Source organism: Piliocolobus tephrosceles, chromosome 5, assembly GCF_002776525.5.
Source record: "Piliocolobus tephrosceles isolate RC106 chromosome 5, ASM277652v3, whole genome shotgun sequence".
NCBI lineage: Eukaryota > Metazoa > Chordata > Mammalia > Primates > Cercopithecidae > Piliocolobus > Piliocolobus tephrosceles.
Window position 1 is genome coordinate 31,545,695 of NC_045438.1, and position 8,598 is coordinate 31,554,292.

Consider the following 8,598-nt stretch of genomic DNA (forward strand, 5'->3'; position numbering starts at 1 on the left):
ATTATGTGCCAGGTTTGTGTACTATATGGAAGATTTGATATTTGGTCTAAAATCTTGGGGAAAATCCATCAAATATAAAATATGAAAGTGAAAGTCTCTCAGAAAGTTATTTGTGTTTTTGTTTTTGTTTTTTTGAGATGGAGTTTCACTCTTGTCACCCATGCTGGAGTGCTATGGCACAATCTCTGCTCACTGCAACCTCTAACTCCTGGATTCAAGCAATTCTCCTGCCTCAGCCTCCCGAGTAGCTAGGATCACAGGTGCCCGCCACTACACCCGGATAAATTTTTTGTATTTTTAGTAGAGACGAGGTTTCACCATGTTGGCCAGGCTGGTCTTGAACTCCTGGCCTGACCTCAGGTGATCCACCGGCCTCAGCCCCCCAAAGTGCTGGGATTATAGGTGTGAGCCCCTGCGCTCAGCCTCCAGAATCTATAAATGCTATACAAAAACAAAACAAAATGAGAGGGTTTTAAAATAGGAATATTGTTGATATTTTCATATGATTTTTCAAGCACAAAGCAGAATGAAGCAAAAATTACTTATGGGGGAAATATACACATTTTTCCTTTGTACTTTTTTTTCTTTTTCTTTTGCTCCTGCTTGAGCATTAACAACAACATATGGTGAATATAAGTTTGCAATATATATAATGCTTTTGTATTTTTCATGAATTTTAACGTAAATACTCAAATTCAAACTGAATGGATTAGATGAATCCAATTCATATATGAACGGCTCACGTAACTTTGGTTCCTAGGAAACTGGTGTAACCTACTTTTTGGTAGATTCCTTTACCTTCATTCAGAAGTGCTGGCTTTTCAGTGTTGGCTAAGTTCTAAGAACAGATTAGAAAGGAATAGGCTGAGAACTCAGAAAACCTTGTTCATACTTCTAATATAGGCTGTGACATTAGCTTTGTTCCACTGCTTCCTCATATTTGGCATTGGTAGAATGTCTATTGAATAGCAATCTTAAGAGGTACACTAAAAATCATTTCAATTTTAAGGGCTTTAATAATAATAAAGGTATAAAAACAACAGCGGCATAGATAATAGTAGCTAGCATTTATAAGGCTAAGTATTTTATTTTATTTTACCGTAGAGATGGAGTCTCTCTCTGTCACCCAGTCTGGAGTGCAGTGTCGCACGATCTCGGCTCACTGTAACCTTTGCCTCCAGGACTCAAGCAGTCCTCCCACCTCAGCCTCCAGAGTAGCTGGGATTACAGGCACGCACCATCATGCCTGGCTAATTTTTTGTATTTTTAGTAGAGGCGGGGTTTCAACATGTTGGGCAGGCTGGTTTCGAACTCCTGACCTCAAGTGATCCACCCTCCTCGGCCTCCCAAAGTGTTGGGATTATAGGCGTGAGCCACCACGCCCAGGAGGCCAAGTATTTTAAATACATCCTCTTGTAATTCTTACACCTCTCTGTGCTGTCGGCTCTGATATTGTCTCCACTTTGTGAGTTTCAAGAGATTAATTATCTTTCCCAGATCTGAATGCTCTTAATGCCTGTGTTACAGAGGCTCTTTTGGATTTTTTTCTCATTAGTTGGTATTTGTCTTAAATGAATAATATAGTAATAATAGCTACATCTATAAATTGAAAGCTGGTGCTCATCACCATTGTTTGAAAGATTTTATGTAAAAGTGTATTGTATATATCTCTATATAAATGCCTTCCTAAATACAGTGTGTAAAGTCTGATGTCATATGTAAAGATAATAAGAAAAGACTAAATCTGAATTGGAGACTTAAGATAATATTGTTTACTTATTCACAGCATCATGGGAACATTTGAAAATAATATAGCAGAAAGTTAAACAAATGAGAGTGGGGCACTACAATGGAATAGCAGTCCTTGAGATTCAGTGAGACACCAGTAGGATTCTTGGAACAGCATTTTAGAAAACCCTTTGTCCATGGTGACTTCTTTTTTCCTTGGGGCTGTAACAAAGGACATTTTGCTAATAGAGTAATTTATGTTAAATCCCTTCCTGAGCCCAAGAAAACCTGGACTTTTACTTCCAGGTTATATTTCTCTCATTCTTCTAAGACCAAGGTTTGAAAAAAGCTCGAAAAGCAGGATTCAATAAATACATGAGCTTGCTAGGAATATTTAGACACTTAGTCTTGTGACTGTGGAAAATCATTCACTTTAGCAGAACCCAAAGGGCTTTTATTTCCCGTTATGGGAAATACAATCTGGGTGAGACGGAGAACGTTCTTTAAAGGGAGATGTTTGTGGGTCACTTCAAAGTTACGCTTGCTTACCTAGGGCTCTCTCCTTGAAGAAACTTTGTTAACGTCAGCATCCATGTTTCCTTTTTCAATTTAGAAGGCGCATTTCTCCTCCCCACTCACCCCTACTTCCTGTTTTCTGGTAGCTTTGCAGATTCGAAATGCCTCTCAGGACATAGAGTAGGGGCCAAGGACATGGTGCCAAACAGCCATGATTTAGAACAATCGAGCCCCCTTGGATGTATTTTTCTACTTTACCAGCAGTTTGATAACTAAGGACTATAAACTTTGAATACTGAGTCCAAGTCCCTGTAGACTGTTCTGTTCACAATTCAACTCCTACACTGTTTTATAGAGAACAACACTGGCTCTTGCCTTTAAAAAAATAAAAAAGGTAATTTCTGGTTCTTTAGACATACTGAAACATGATATTTTCCAAATGTTTAGAAACTATGATACAGGAGAAGACCAAGTTAACGGTATTATTATGCATAATTTTTTTAGGGTTGCCTTTCCCTATTTATTACTTGTGGTAGCAGATAATCAGCTCAAATAAGTTATTTGAATATATAGATCCATTTTGGAAGGCTGAGATGGGAGGATTGCTCGAGTCCAGGAGTTCGAGACCAGCCTGGGCAACATGATGAGACACCATATTTACAAAAATACAAAAAAATTAACCAGCTGTGGTGACATGTGCCTGTAGTCCCAGCTATTTGAGAGCCTGAGGTAGAAGGATCACTTGAGCCTAGGGAGGCCAAGGCTACAGTGAGCCAAGATAGAACCACTTCTCTGCAGCCAGCCTGGATGACAGAGTGAGACAGTGTATCAAAAAAAAAAAAAAAAAAAAGGAAAAAAGAAAAAAAACAAAAAAGGAATATATATATATACACACACATATATATGTGTGTGTGTATATATATATATATGTATATCCACCACACAAAACCCCTTTAAGGACTCTCTTTGTCCTGTTGGTGTAAAGAAGTCTTTTCTCACGGAAAAAATAAATAAATGCTATTTTGATATTTAAAAATGTAACAAACATTTACTGAGAGATGGCTAAGTGCCTTGCACTGCACTAAATGTTGAACAGTAAAAAACAGTTTCTGTGGACAAGAAGTTTCAGGCCCAGAACGGTAGGCTTCCACAAACACATGCTATGCTGTGCTCTACTGTGTTTACTGAGATTATATTAGATCTCATAACCATAAAAGACAGTGATTTCCAAAATGTATTCTTAGTGGGACTGCTGCTTAAACTGCAGTGTATTAATAAACAAGACTACAGGAGAATGTTCTGCAGTCAAATAAATGTTTGGAAAACTCGTGATTAGGCAAAGTTAAATAGGATTCTGCTGAACTCACCTGACCTCAGAACCCTTTTCCTTAAACATCTTCAGGGGCAGGATCCTGTAAAACACAAATTTTGCGAAAGTGATATGTTAACTTTTAATAACTTGGAAACTTTATTTATAGGGTGGTTTCCTGGGCTAGAAAGTTCCAAGGTGATAGTTATCATTGGGGTGGAGAGATCTGCTATGGGACACTTTGCTGTCACTGTTGGAGAGCGTCTAGAGCCTGTAACCTTTTACTTGACATGTTAGCCCTCATGGAATCCCAGCTCCCAGTTCGTCCTATTTCCTCAGCTTCCCTGCCATCCTCCACTGATAGAGTGTGAGGGAGTCAACAGGAACATCGCAGAGTGGGGACAGGTGTGCTCCTACGATGGGTTTAGTTTGGAGAGCAGCTGGGTCAGGCATCACCCTGTGAATCTCCTGGGATAATCCAGCTCCCTGACTCTGTAATAAACCTAGACATTTGTTTTACTAATTGAGATGCTTCCCTGAGCCTTCCTTTGTGTACAGGGACAGTGGAGACAGCTGAATTTCTCCTGGATGCAGATGGCCATTTCAGGGGAGATGTCTAATGATGCTTTACAGCTTTCAAAGCGCTTTCACATGGTTTGTTTCATTTGATCCTTCTACAAATCCCCTGAATCAGCATGGCAGAGTTTTCTCCCAACTTTGGAGATGTGCAATTTAGGCTTAGAGATGAAAGGATTTGTCTAAATTTACATGATAAGGAAATAACCAAATCAGATTGGAACACAGCCACAATGCTTCTCAAAACTAACCTGGAAATCTTGTTAAAATGCAGACTCCCATTCAGTACATCAATGGTGTGGCCACAGATTCTGCCATTTCTTATTCTTTGCCACATGATGCTGACATCCCTAGTTCCTGCTAGGCAATAGTTTAAACAGCCAAAATTCTAGACCATAACACCTTATATAAATACAAATTGGTTGAATATGTATGGGAAATTTATTTCTCAAAAACTGTCTTCAAAGTTGTCCCTTGAGTAAATGCAAGATTCGTGACCCTACTAGATGTGTCTCTGTGGTCATGTGGTTGTGCTGTTCACACTCTTTCACTCAAATCCGTCATTGCATTGGTCAGTGAAACCCCCGTGCTATGCTTTGTATTCAGTTCTCTCTTTTTCACTTCACACTGTTATTCACATCTGCCAGCCTGTCCCCAGTCCTTAATTAGCCCATCTCTTCCTTCCAATTTTGTTGCATCTAATTTTCAAGACTTAAAGATAAATTTTTACTAAAAATTTTCCCCAATTGAATCAAACTATCCCAATCCATATCTCAGGGCCTCAATCAGTGTACATATGGAAATATTACATGTATTAACTTTTTTGTAGTCTATAGTGTATTTTATGTAAGCCACACGTTTGTATAGATGACATTTACTATGAGGAAAGAATAGATTTTTAACTATAATCCTCTTGTGGATAAATTTCTTCTAGGAGGATAAGTATGTCAAAATTATATCTTAATTAGGCAGAATGAGTAAGGAGTACCATGTTGCAAATAACAATGGGAGGTAATGGTTTGTACCATGGCTTCTGGAACCACACACAGACTTGATTTGAATATGAGAATTTACAATCTGTATGAGTTAGGCAATTTATTTAAATTTCTTTATACAAAGGGAATACTCAAGGGAGTACTTATTTCTTCATATTAATTGTTCAATAAATTTTAGAACAACATTTTCTGTTTTGCAGAGAATAGTTAACACAGGCCTGCGGTTGTAAAAATGTAGCATGACAAATTGAACTTTACCATCAATTTCATAATATTGTACACGAGGATAAGGTGCTGAGTGAATAGATTCATTATTAATTGATAAATATACACCCTTGAAAACTAGAGAATATGATCCTGAAGTCTTTGCTTTATAAAGCTATAAGATGTTTTCCAATTAAAAAATGAGATTATTATCTATATTTACAAAGTGCCAAATAGAACTCTTGTGCTTTCAAAATGAGTATTTTTTAAAAAAAATTTGGAAGATTCTTATTAACAAAACTAAAAACAAAATAATCTGTCCCCTTTGTAATTATCGAGTTTATTTTCTGTAAGGTGTGAAATATCAAACTAGATAACTCTTATGGGCTATAATTAATATATACAACGTCTTTTAAAGTATTAATAATTCTGAAGCTTGTTTGCATGTCTGTTTGAAATCTAGAGAGAGTATGAATGCAAATCCAAAACCTCAGGTTTTTTCCCATAGCTTTGCCTCTGTTGTAACTTCTGTCATTGACACATCCTTGTGTCTTAAATTTGTTTGGTTGCTCAAGGCTTGGTTCCCCAAGTTTAAGCTGTTAACCTGCTGAGGGGAGTCGGGGTGTGAGACAGTAATTATAGGACAAGCTTATGGGGTTTATGTGTGAATTTTGGTTGTGAAGAAGATGCTAGATTTGGATAGTTCCAAGGGAGGGAGATGCTAAAGGAAAACAGGAATAGGAAAGAACACATTATGTATATTAAGGAAAGCGAAGAACTTGGCTTTAGTAAACTGCCCATAGAGTAGAATGGAGAAAGATAAATACAGTGGAACAAGTAAGGATCAACTGGTAAACTCCCACGTGGTGGTGGGATTTGAATGTCCTGCTAAAGGTTTGCACTTTGCTTTAAGTCTTGCTAATTAGAGAAATCACATGATGGAGTATGTTTTAGTTATATTATCCAGGCATTTGGGTGTGCAAGAATGTCTTGGGTCCAGGAGAGATTGAAAGCAGGAACTCATTTAGAAGTCAGCTCAATCGATGCCGTGGGAGGTGAGAAGTGGTACCCTAGACCAGTAGCTGTGGCAATAAAGAGGGCAGGATAAGAGAGGTAAAGCAATTGTATCAAAAAGAATCAGAGCATTCTGTTTTGTCTGTTTGCATTTGAGGAAATAGAAAGAATGGGAGAAACCTACCCTAACTAGAGGATGCAAGCCCAATGAACCAGCAGAACTGTGTCACAAACTGTGTTAGATACGTTGCTTTGAGGTAATTCCAGAATCTTTAAATCTCGACTATCTGTCACCTAAGAGGGTCAAGAAGTAAAATGGAGAAGAAACATATGGAAGAGGTACTTGAACTGTACAACCACGTAAATTTTCTAAGGAGGTAAATTGAAAAGGAGAAGATACAGGGAGCTAAGGATGGGATCATGGAAAGGAGTAAAGGACTGGAGACAGGAAGAGGAATGGTCAGTGAGGTAGGAGATGAATCAGACAGAAGGCAAAGTGGAAGGGTCTCTTTGTTTCGTTTTAATAAAAAATTGTGTATGCTTGTAAGCATTCAGAATGACCACAAAAGAGCTGTGGCTTTTTTTTTTTTTTTTTGCAATTAAAGTGGTATTCAGTTAACAGAACAATTATTTTGCATAAGCTGCATCAGAGACAACTGAAAATGTAAAAAACTACCATCCCCATATATAACTAATTTGTGCTGTGCACCCACAAGAACCTGCTTTAAATTTCATGCCAATTTACAACCTCCATACTGTACCAGGCAAGGTTAGGGGCTATTGAGAATACCACCAAGAGGGGGCTATTTAAAGACACAGTGGGTTAGTGTGTTAATTATACAAAAAAAGATGCTGTATAATTTAAAAACTCATCTTACATAGCCTTACATTTCGATTTTTTTCTTTAAAAGAAATGAGTTGTGTAATGGAGGGTTAAATGTTTTATTATTTTTTAAAAATTTTTTATTATTATTTTTTAAGATGGAGTCTTGCTCTGTCGCCCAGGCTGGAGTGCAGTGGCACAATCTCCGCTCACTGCAAGCTCTGCCTCCTGGGTTCACGTCATTCTCCTGCCTCAGCCTCCCGAGTAGCTGGGACTACAGGTGTCTGCCACCATGCCTGGCTAAATTTTTGTATTTTTAGTACAGATGGGGTTTCACTGTGTTAGCCGGGATGGTCTCGATCTCCTGACCTCGTGATCCGCCCGCCTTGGCCTCCCAAGTGCTGGGATTATAGGTGTGAGCCACCGCGCCTGGCTGAATGTTTTATAGACAAGAAAAAAACTGTGCTAGAACCAACTTATCCATCATCATCATCATCTTCTTCATCTTCATCCTCTTAATCTTCCTCTTCCTCATCCTCTTCATCTTCCTCCTCTTCCTTTTTCTTGCCTTTCTCAGCCTTGGCAACTCCCTCTTTCACTGCATCAGATTTTCCTTTAGCTTGCTGTGCAGCAATATCCTTTTCATATTTTTCCTTCAGGTTCACAGCCTTCTTTTCCTAAGGATGCTTGTCATCTGCAGCTGTGTCATTCCACAGCTTTCCCAGCATCTTCACAACACCACCAATGGATAGGACAGGATGGATGTTCTCCTTTGATTTTTTAGTGATACTCAGAACACAACAAGAAAAAGGCCAAAGGAGGCCTCTTGGGTGCACTGGGATCCTTGAAGTTCTTTTTTGTCTCCCCTTTAGGAGGGATACAGGTTTTCATTTCTCTTTCATAACAGGCCTTGTCCGCCTCTGCCATATCTTCACATTTTTCTTTCTCTTTAGCAGACGTGGTCTTCCACCTCTCTGAGCATGTCTTACATAACTCTGAGAAATTGACCGAAGCATCTTCGTTGTGCTGCTTGTACTGCTCCTGACAAGTTTGCACAAGAATGCTGTGAAGACATTTTGCCTCTCAGCTTCTTAGGATCTCTTTTGCCCATGTTTCATTATTTTTCCTCAGCAAGACGCAGAGTTACCCTGTGCCAGTCCAGCTTTCACTTGCCCCGGTGCTGTCTCTATGGAGCTCAGTATACTGCAATGACGGTGAGAGTGAGAGCCAGACACAGCCTCCCTGGAAGAGTTTCTTGAATGCTGAATAATTAATAGTACACCATGCAGCAGAGAACTAGGGGGCAGGTTCCCAGGGAAGACTGTGTCCTCTTTAAATTTACAACTTGCCTCCCAATATTTATGCACACACTGCTACATGATGTAAACATTGGTGTAAACATTGAAATATTTATCATGGAATAAATTTAGATT

The 8,598-nt window shown here is 38.8% G+C and overlaps 1 pseudogene; it reads right to left on the reverse strand.

Annotated features, from left to right (window-relative positions):
* Positions 1-7,641: 7,641 nt before the first annotated feature.
* On the reverse strand, positions 7,642-8,276 carry LOC111554958 (annotated as a pseudogene).
* Positions 8,277-8,598: the final 322 nt, after the last annotated feature.